Source organism: Nicotiana tabacum, chromosome 8, assembly GCF_000715075.1.
Source record: "Nicotiana tabacum cultivar K326 chromosome 8, ASM71507v2, whole genome shotgun sequence".
NCBI classification, from domain to species: domain Eukaryota; kingdom Viridiplantae; phylum Streptophyta; class Magnoliopsida; order Solanales; family Solanaceae; genus Nicotiana; species Nicotiana tabacum.
In genome coordinates this window covers 113,799,780-113,811,160 of record NC_134087.1, presented here as the reverse complement: position 1 = coordinate 113,811,160, position 11,381 = coordinate 113,799,780, and the positions used below count along the sequence as shown (strand labels likewise).

The 11,381-nt window shown below is 39.6% G+C and overlaps 1 long non-coding RNA gene across 1 annotated transcript; it reads right to left on the bottom strand.

Annotated features, from left to right (window-relative positions):
• Positions 1-1,763: 1,763 nt before the first annotated feature.
• LOC107826258 (uncharacterized) lies at positions 1,764-6,273 on the bottom strand. The gene is made up of 4 exons (XR_001657238.2): positions 6,078-6,273; positions 5,921-5,989; positions 4,194-4,933; positions 1,764-1,991 (listed from the first exon to the last, which is right to left on the bottom strand). It is a non-coding gene; the product is annotated as an uncharacterized LOC107826258 (long non-coding RNA).
• Between the last annotated feature and the right edge of the window lie 5,108 nt (positions 6,274-11,381).

Sequence of the window (11,381 nt, the reverse complement as noted above, 5' to 3'; positions counted from 1 at the left end):
CAGAAGAAGCTTCTTTAAAAGACCTTTTTAACAGTAAAACAATTAAATGAAAAGCAGCTAGAACAGATAAACACATAAAACCTACCCCTCAAGCACAATGTCAACAGCATCCGCCTCTCGGGCAATATCATAGAACAACACCAGCTCCTCGGGCTATATCTCATATCACAATGGGTACCCGCGCTCACTGGGGATGTACAGACTCCGAGAGGGGCCCCTTACGGCCCAAGAGCAATATCAAGCCATCTCGTGGCATAATCAATAGGCTCTCGTCCTCATATCAACAAGTCACCTCGTGACATACAATCTCAGGCCCTCAGCCACAAAATCATAAATCAATGTATCCTCACAATACAGGCCCTCGGCCTTACTCGGTCAGAATCTCATAAGCTACTCGGGCAACAGTAAAACATGATGTTCAGCTCAAATTATCATTTAGAATATCATAAAATGTGTTAAAACAGAGTAAACATGGCTGAGTTATGAAAACAATAGAATATAGCGTAACTGAGTACAAGTATAAAGTCAAAACAGTGAGGAAATATTAGTAAAAAATCCCCTAAGGGTCCAAATAGTTGGCACGAGGCCCAAATATGGTGTTCATCCCAAAACATGATGATAGCAAATAGTTTTCAGTCAAATACGCAGTAAAAACAGTCATTCGGGATGGACTAAGTCACAATCCCCAACGGTGCACGACCCCACACTCGTCATCTAGCGTGTGTGTCACCTCAATATAGCACAACGATATATAATCTAGGGTTTCACACCCTCAGGACAACATTTACAATCATTACTCACCTCTATCCGGTCCAAATCTCTAGCCCGTGATGCCTTTTCCTCTCGAATCGGCCTCCAGATGCTCCAAATCCAATCAAAATCAGTGCAAAACCATCAAAATATGCTAAGGAAGCAAAGTCCACTTGAAAGAAATCAAATTGCAACACAAATCCCGAAATTGGCCAAACCCGATCCCCGGGTCCACGTCTCAAATTCCAATAAAAATTACGTCAATAGACTCCTTATCACTCCCCGAGTTCATTCATATCAAAATCACCAAAATCTAACCTCAAATGATCCCTCATATCCCAAATTTTAGGTCTCCAATTACAAGCCCTAGTTCTTCAATATTAGGTTTAAATTCCATGATTAATTAGGTAGAATTCACATAAGGATCGAGTATTAAGTCCATAAATCTTACCTCACTACAAGAAATATTGATTTTAGTGGAGACTAAAGTCGCTACTAAAGACTATACAGTCGCCACTAATTGCCTTTAGAGGCGACCTTGGGTTCGCTCCACTTAAATCCATTACTAAATGTTATCTGTAGCGACATAATGGAGTCGCCACTGAAAACCAGATATTGCGGCGACTATGCTCGCCCCTAAAAGTAAACAATATCGCTACTAAAATGGCTTCTCAATATGTGTTTCTAGGAAGGTCGCCACTAAAGAAAGACTTTAGTAGCGAGTGCAGTAGCCACAAATAGTATCTATTGTAGCGATTCCGATTGCCACTAGTAGCCAAGTACGTTTAATGGCGCTTCTCATCGCCACAAATACTAATTATATGTGGCAACAAGGTATAGTCGCCACTAAAGCCATTTTTCAATAACTAACCAATTCTATAGATTTCTTATGGTGACCTACTACTTTGTGAAATGAATATTTAGGTACATTTCTATCAATTGCCTACAAATACTAAAAGCATCCAATTCAACAAACACCAAAAATATTTCTCAACACAAATACTATAAATACTTTCATTACTATATGGTCAATTAGCTAATACACTGCCCAATACTTTCTTATTTATTGCCATTATATGCATTTACACATGAAAAAGGAAAAATAATACATTAAGTGTCTTCACGCTTTGAACTACTCCTTGGTCGACGCCTTTCGACTAAAAATAAAAGAAAAAACTAAACATTAAATGTGTTCAAACTCCTTGATCATCGCCATTTGTGATTGTTCAGAAATCTTCTCCCTGTTATCAAGAGGAAAAAATACAAGATCAAAATCCAACAAAGAACAAAAATTCCAATAAGATGAACTATTTAGTTATATGGACGTTACAGTTATAAGTTAAAAGACACTTTTGCATTTCCACATAAATAATATCATAAATAGTTTTGCTTTCTCAAAGTGGTAGTAGAATAAAACCCCACTTTTCTCGGTCATTTTATCAAACACTTCATAGCGTCGTTCAAACACCTATTCCCACATGAACACACAAAATTACAAGCCAGTGATGCCAACACAAATGGCTCATTTGTATTCAAGGCATGAGTATTCATACTTCTGAAGCCATATTTGTCAATCTTATTTTTCTCTTCCTAAGTGAGCCACATCCTGCCAATGACACTTGAACAAGTATAATTTCCTACTTCCCACATTGTAACAACAACAACAACAACAACAACCCAGTATAACCCCAGGGTCTGGGGAGGATAGAGTGTACGCAGACCTTACCCCTACCCTAGGGTAGAGAGACTGTTTTCAATAGACCTTCGGCATCCCTCTCTCCAAGAACTCCTCACCTTATTCTTGGGGGAACTCAAACTCACAACATCTTGGTTGGAAGTGGAGGGTACTCACCACTAGAGCAACCCACTCTTGTCAACATAATATAGTGGGAAAATAGCATTTAGTCATCCAAAACCATTTTTTCTGTTGTTACGAACTGTGTACATAATAACCTGAACTCTTACTAGTTTATCTTGAGTTGTATGCCATAAGCTGAGTTCCAAATATAAATGCTATTGTCTTCCCACAAAATTAAAACTAATCAAACATAAATGAGTATATATCAATAAAACCAAACCAACCTACGCCTCACTACCAAAAAAGGAAATACATCCATGAAATATAAGAAGTGGAGTAAAACAGGAGAATGTAGATCTTAAGAATTAGCAGCAACCAAGCCTCTTATCGTCTTGTCATCAGAATACCTTTAGAACTAGCTTCACCTTTGATTTTTTAGTACATTTACTCATCACCTGGTTTGACACTTCCATGTCAAATGGGTATGATATGTATGTTATTAATGGTTCAATATCACTTACGGTCTATTTTGACGGAGACATTTTGGTTGTAAGAGGAGATTTCATACCAATAGATTTCAAATTTTTAAATACTACAAAAGTTCATGTAGTAGAAAGGTATCCTAGTCATGAGCAGTTGTCTGAGCAAAGAAATGTGAGTTCAACTATATAATAAGTAGAAAATTAGAACTCATGTCTCTAGGTTGAAATGTACACCAGGTTACCAATGTTAAGGACAACGCACTTCTATAAATCTCTGAAGAAACAACCGTAGAACGACAGTGGTAACTCACAAGCAAAGACCAGTAGAATTATCTCACGCGTAGGTAGAAGATAATATGAAATTTCCGTGGAATCATCGATAAAAAAACTTTTTTCACCACTAGACTTAAATATCAATAGATGTATAAAAGAACTCTTTGTGACAATAGGAGTAATCCAATCAGTTTTCATTCATTAAAAACAAATTAAAACTACTTCCCAATCAAGTTTTTACACTAACTAAAACTACTTCTCTATCGACAAACTATAAAACCAGAACCAAAAGAGATTGCCTCCTTCATATATTCATTTGGCAGTCACTTCATAAATCGTGAATTTGATTTTAGTGGTCAATAAAGTGCGACGAGAACCATAAGGTCTCAGGTTCAAATCTTAGCGAAAACAAAAAAAAAATTGGGTAAATATTTTTCCATAGGCCTAAATCTTGGTGAGCAGAGTTACCCGATACATGTGTTGATGAGATAGCAAGTACCCAATGAAATTCAAGGTACATGCTAGCTGGCCTGAATACACCATCATCAAAATAATAATAATAATAATAATAATAATAAAAATAAATGAAAAATCTTATTAAAGCGCAACCACAACTCTAGTAAAGATTTATCACACATATAGTACTGCTATCAAGATTGATACAGCAGCAAAATCTATAGTAAATCAACCCCCAAATAAGACAATTTATTGAAGATTTTGGGAAGCTAAAATACAAAAAATTCAAGAATCCAAGCAAATCACTTCCTCTTAATTCTTTTGGAGTGATTCAGACAATTAATTAGTTCAATAGAATAAACCCCATATTAGAATTAGAAGCTAAGCTATGAAAAAACAAGTTAATTTTAAGAGAGAAGAAGGGCACATATTACCTGTTGGAAGCAGCAGTCGCAGTAGCTCGAGCAAAATGCTGGCTATTGCAGAAGGTTATAGTATAAATAAGTGTGTAACAGCTGTATACCATTTTATCACTTTTAAATTATTTCAAAGAAGAAACACAGGATATTAGCTAAGGATTGAGCAACAGACAATTCATCTAGTCATTTTCAAATGTATTTATATAGTTGTAATTATTTGTTATAGTAAGCGGCATATCTTATGAATTTTGTGTTGATTGACATGGAGGATGTTACCAAGATTTCTTTATATACACAATGTCATTGGGATCCAAACCTTTCATACAGAGTTGTACTATCATTCCAGTAGAGAAGCTACATATAAGAGATGTCTTTATATGAGATGCCTCAAAATTAAAGATAAGCTACATATAAGATATGCCTCAAAATCAGAGAGAGAAACTACATATAATTCTAGTAACATATCACCTCATGTTAGCATTACATATATTTCAAACAAATAGATTCATGAAGCCAATTGTTCTTAGATAGTAGCCAATTGTCAAGAAGAGTACAAAATATTAACAGTACATGTTGCATTTTGGTTATGATAGTAGCCAATTGTTCTTAGATCCTCTTATCTACTTCTGCATTCACGTGTTCATGCTCAGCCTCCAACTTCTTCTGCAACTCTTTTTCCAATTTCCTTTGCACTATGTTGTATATTCCTTTGTAACTCCTCAGCCATTTGTTCACGCTCTTCTTCCAATTTGAGTCTATTTTCATAAAACATTTTGAGTATGTCAGACACTTTAAACTAGAATCCACTATGATTTACTAAGTTCAACTTTCATAAAATAACATTTTCTACCGCAAAGTATAACATTTAATTTATAGCACACGCAAAAACTAGATAATAAAGGATGATGTAATTCCTACTAAGAAATATCATAAATGCTAACAATTCCTGTCTCGTCTAGGACTAGCTTTGTTTGCTTCTGAAGATGACCAGAAAAAGTCAATAGGCTCGAAATATAAGAACTCCATTGCAGCAACCTCACATAGCTAACCATACCTCAATCATAATTAATTAGTGAAACCTCTATGTATAATTTGTCATATAAGCTATGATTATGTTATACAAAAATGAACTTCTCCATGACAAATAATACATTTGAAACCAATAAAAGATAAAAATATACAAACATTTCACCACCACAATCAAATAGCACACTCAAACTATATTTAGGAAATGCTATCAAATAAAAAGTAGGACAAGTCTTTGCTACTTGTAACACTGGAAAAGATCCACTTTAAAAGCATGGAGCAGGTTCCTTCTTTTTGTTTCATCTTTTTCGGCATAAGTTAATGCTAAATTATCTATTTTTGTTTCTCATTTGTTATAGTGGATCAGTTAAATATAGAACACACAGAGATATATCTTCATAACACCCTATAAGAGAATCAATAACTAACAGCATCGCAAGTAGTGTGACATAAGTTATATCCAATAATATCCTAGAATGTTTGGCTGAAGTGAACAATGCTCATAAGTGTATAAAGTAGAGATTATAAAGAAAAAAAATGCTCATTTCTACAAATTATATACATCAGAAAATTTCTTAAAACTCAATATTTCAAAAGAAACAGAATCCATCTTCAAAACTAAAAAACCAGGTAAATTCAACCTAAAAGAAGCTTTTTTCTTGCACAATTACTGAACTCAAGATACCCAAAACTTTGGACGGTTTCGAAAATCTTACCCTCGCAATGATTTTCAAACTTCAAACTTTCTTCCTTCCTTCTTTAGCTTTAGACGACTGTCGGTTCCTCTAGATTTACAAATGGGTCAGAAAAATTTGAGGTAAAATTAGAGAATACATTTACCAAAAAAAAAGGATTTGAGATTTGAGCACATACCTGATAGAGTCACAATTTGTAATTAGGGCTTTTATAGCTCTACCATATGGTTCACATTTTATGATTTGAGAGATTTGAGGTTTTCTATCGGAGAGGACATTGAGAATTTTACAGAGAAGGAAGGGAGCAAACAAGTGGTACTGTAGAAAAGAAATCGACCAAAGTGACATTTGATATGTTTGAGGTCTTCTGATTAAGAAATTTCTTTTTTATTTACTTTTTAAATTTTAGTTATTCTATTAGTGGCGACTAAGTCGCTCCTAAATGTTCTTCTGCGGCGACTATTAATTGGTTGCTGCTAGATCTTTGGAGCCAAAATTTTGGTCTTACCGGGAAAGAAAAATTTAGTAATTAGTAGCGCATATTTAGAGGCGCCTTAAATAAGTCACTGTTAAAAGTTTATTTTTAGCAGCAACTTCTAAAGTCGCTCCTAAAGGTTGCCACTAAATGTTGCTGCAAAAAGTCCTATTTCTTGTAGTACTCCAATTGTTCCCCCTTGAATCCCTCTTCATTCATCTTCAAAATGCTTCAAAATCGCCCAAAAATGGTGAAAGTTAGACCCAAAATCGCGGACAATGGCTATTTAAACATTCTGCCCAGACATTCAAATCCTTCTTCGTGAACGCGGTTAAAGCCTCGCATTCGCGAAGCACAACCTGACGTTGACCACATTTTCCTCTTACGCGAACGCGACCACTCCCTCGCGAATGGGATGACTGCACAGCTCAAACCATCGCGAATGCGTCTGATACCTCGCGAATGTGACACTCAAAGACCCCAGCCCTTCGCGAACGCGAAGGATAAATCTTCAGCCTCACCTGCTAGCCCTTCACGAACCGAAGGTCCACTCGCAAATGCGAAGCACTGCTGTTTGCAACACTTCAGCAGATTTTTCTGCAACTTCCTACAATATGAAATAGTCCGTTTGACCACCCCGAAACTCACCCGAGGCCCCCGGGACCTCAACCAAACATGCCAACATATCCCATAACATCATTCAAACTTGTTCCAACCTTCGGAACGCTCAAAGCAACATCAAAACACCAAATTCACATCGGATTCAAGCCTAAGAATTCCAAAATCTTCTAAATTCCGCTTTCGATCAAAAAGTCTATCAAACAACGTCCGAATGACCTGAAATTATGCACACACATCCCAAATGACCCAACGGACCTACTGCAACTTCCGGAATTCCATTCCGACCCCTATATCAAAATCTCACCTATCAACCTTAAAACACCAAAATTCCAATTTCGCCAATTCAAGCCTAAATCTACTCCGGACCTCCAAAACACATTCCAATCACGCTCCTAAGTCCCAATTCATCTCCCAAAGCTATTTGAACCATCGAAATTCACATCCGAGCCCTTTAACACATAAGTCAACATCCGGTTGACTTTTCCAATTTAAGCTTCCTCAAAAGAGACTAAGTATCTCAAACCTTACCAAAACCTCTCCGAACCCGAACCAACCAACCCGGTAACACAAAATACAGCCGAACAAGGCAATAAGAAGCAGAAATGGGAGAAACGGAGAAGTAACTCATGAAACGATCGGCCGGGTCATTACATCTTCCCCCTCTTAAACAAACATTCGTCCTCGAACAAGTCAAGAAATATACCTGAAGCCTCAAACAAGTAAGGATATCTGCTCCACATCTCCCGCTCGGTCTCCCAGGTAGCCTCCTTCATGGGCCGACCTCTCCACTGCACCTTCACTGAAGCTATATCCTTTGATCTCAACTTTCGAACCTGACGCTCCAAAATAGCTGCTGGCTCCACATCATAAGTCAAATCACCATCTAACTGCACCGTGCTGAAATCCAAAACATGAGACGGATCCTCAATATACTTTCGGAGCATAGAAACATGAAATACCGGATGCACACTCGACAAGTTGGGTGGCAAAGCAAGCTCATAAGTCACCTCCCCAATCCTTCGAAGCAACTCAAAAGGCCCAATGAATCAATGACTCAACTTACCCCTCTTCCCAAATCTCATAACACCCTTCATGGGTGAAACCATCAACAGAACTTTCTCACCAACCATGTAGGACACATCCCTAACCTTCCTGTCAGCATAACTCTTTTGTCTTGACTGCATTGTACGAAGCCTCTCCTGAATTACCTTCACCTTTTCTAAAGCATCCTGCACCAAGTCTGTCCCCAATAGCCTAGCCTCCCCCAGCTCAAACCAACCAACTGGAAATCTACATACCTCTCATATAAAGCCTCATATGGAGCCATCTAAATACTCGACTGGTAGCTGTTGTTATAAGCAAACTCTGCGAGCGGTAGAAACTAATCTCATGACCCTCCGAAATCAATGACACAAGCACGCAACATGTCCTCCAATATTTGAATAGTGCGCTCGGACTGTCCGTCCGCCTGAGGGTGAAAAGTTATGCTCAACTCAACCTGAGTACCCAACTCCCCTTGCACAGACCTCCAAAACTACGAAGTAAACTGGGTGCCCCTATCTGAAATGATGGAAACTGGGACACCATGCAAACGAACAATCTCCCGGATATAGATCTCTGCCAATCGCTCTGAAGAATAGGTAGTACACACAGGAATGAAGTGCGCGGACTTGGTCAGCCGATCCACAATCACCCAAATAGCATCGAACTTCTTTAAAGTCCGTGGGAGCCCAACTACAAAGTCCATGGTGATTCGCTCCCACTTCCACTCTGGAATATCCATCTACTGAAGCAAGCCACCCGGTCTCTGATGCTCGTATTTCACCTGCTGACAATTGAGACACCGAACTACAAATCCCACAATGTCCTTCTTCATTCTCCTCCACCAATAATGCTATCTCAGATCCTGATACATCTTCGCAGCACCTGGATGAATGGAATACCGCGAGCTATAGGCCTCCTCCAGAATCAACTCCCGAAGCCCATCTACATCAGGCACACATATCCGGCCCTACATCCTCAACACCCCATCACCACCAATAGTCAATCTCTAGCATCATCGTGCCAAACTCTGTCCTTAAGGACAAGCAAATGAGTATCATCATACTGGCACTCTCTGATGCGATCATATAAGGAAGACCGAGAAATCACACAAGCCAATACCCGACTGGGATCCGAAATATCTAACCTCACGAACCGATTGGCCAAGGACTGAACATCAACTGCAAGAGGTCTCTCCCCAACTAGAATATATGCCAAACTCCCCATACTCACTGCCTTTCAGCTCAAAGCATCGGCCACCACATTGGCCTTTCCTGGATGGTACAAGATAGTAATATCATAATCCTTTAGCAACTTCAACCATCTCCGCTGCCTCAAATTGAGATCCTTCTACTTGGACAAGTGCTGGAGGCTACGATGATCAGTAAACACCTCACAAGACACACCATACAAATAATGCCTCCAAATCTTCAACGTGTCAACAATGGCAGCCAACTCCAAATCATGAACAGGGTAGTTCTTCTCATAGGGTTTCAACTGACGAGAAGCATAAGCAATAACTATAACCTTCTGTATTAATACACACCCAATACCAACTCTTGAAGCATCATAATACACGATATATGAACCTGAAGCTAATGGCAAAACTAACACTGGAGCTGTGGTCAAGGCAGTCCTGAGCTTCTGAAAGCTCTCCCCACACTCATCCGACCACCTGAATAGAGCACCCTTTTGAGTCAACAAGGTCAAGGGCGATGCGATAAATGAGAATCTCTGAACAAACCGGCGGTAATAACCTGCCAAACTAAGAAAGCTGCAAATCTTTGTGGCTGAGGACGGTCTGGGACAACTCTGAACTGCCTTTATCTTCTTTGGATCAACCTAAATACCCTCACTGGACACCACGTGCCCCAAGAAAGCCACTGAACCGAGCCAAAACTCACACTTTGAGAATTTTGTGTAAAGTTTCTCCTCCCTCAATCTCTGCAACACAACCCTCAAATGCTCCGCGTGCTCCTCTTGACTACGCGAATACACCAGAATATCATCAATGAAAACTATGACAAACGAATCGAGATAAGGCCTTAAGACATTGTTCATCAAATGTATGAACGCTGCTGGGGCATTGGTCATCTCAAAATACATCATCAAGAACTCATTGACCATATCGGGTCCTGAAAGTTGTCTTAAGAATATCCGAGTCCCTGATCTTCAATTGGTGATAACCTGAACGGAGATCAATCTTGGAGAACACTCTCGCTCCCTAAAGCTGGTCGAACAAATCATTAATACGAGGCAAAGGATACTTGTTCTTAATTGTTACTTTGTTCAACTGCCTATAATCAATGCACATCCTCATAGTGCCATCCTTCTTCTTTACAAATAGAACTGGTGCACCCCAAGGTGACACACTAGGCCAAATGAACCCCTTATCAAGGAGTTCCTGAAGTTGCTCCTTTAACTCCTTCAACTCCGCTGGTGCCATACGATACGGCGGAATAGAAATGGGCTAAGTGCCCGGCACCAAATCAATACCAAAATCAATATCCCTGTTTGGTGGCATGCCTGGCAGGTCTGCAGGAAATACATAGAGAAAATCCCTCACAACTGGAACAGAATCGATACTGAGAGTCTCTACACCGACATCCCTCTCAAAGGCTAGATACGAAAGACAACCCTTCCCAACCATACGTTGGGCCTTCAAGAATGAGATTACTCTACTGGGAACATAATCAATCGAACCTCGCCACTCAATCCGTGGCACACCCGGCATAGCCAATGTCACTGTCTTAGCATGACATTCCAAAATAGCACGACACGGAGATAGCCAATCCATTCCTAAAATAATACCGAAATCTACCATACATAATAATAAAAGATCCACTCGGGTCTCCAGACCCCCAATAGTCACCACACACGACCAGTACATACGGTCTATAATAATAGTATCGCCCACCGGAGTAGATACATGAACAGGTGAAACAAGAGACTCACGGGGCGTATCCAAATAACGAGCAAAGTATGATGACACATAAGAAAAGGTGGAACCGAGATCAAATATTACAGAAGAATCTCTGTGGCAAACTGAGACAATACCTGTAATAACAGCATCGGAAGCAATAGCATCGGGTCTAGCTGGAAGTGCATAGAAATGGGCCTGACTGCCACCTGATCGACCTCCCCCTCTCGGGCGACCCCTGGCTGACTGACCTCCACCCCTAGCTAGCTGGGTGGGTGGTGGTGAAGCAACTGGTGCTGAAGCCGATGGCTGACTCCTCTACTGAGATGAACCCGCAAGATGATGAGGATATTGCCTCCACATATGACCCATCTCTCCACACTCATAGCAACTCCCGGGTGCTGGGGACGGGGACTGAAGGGAAC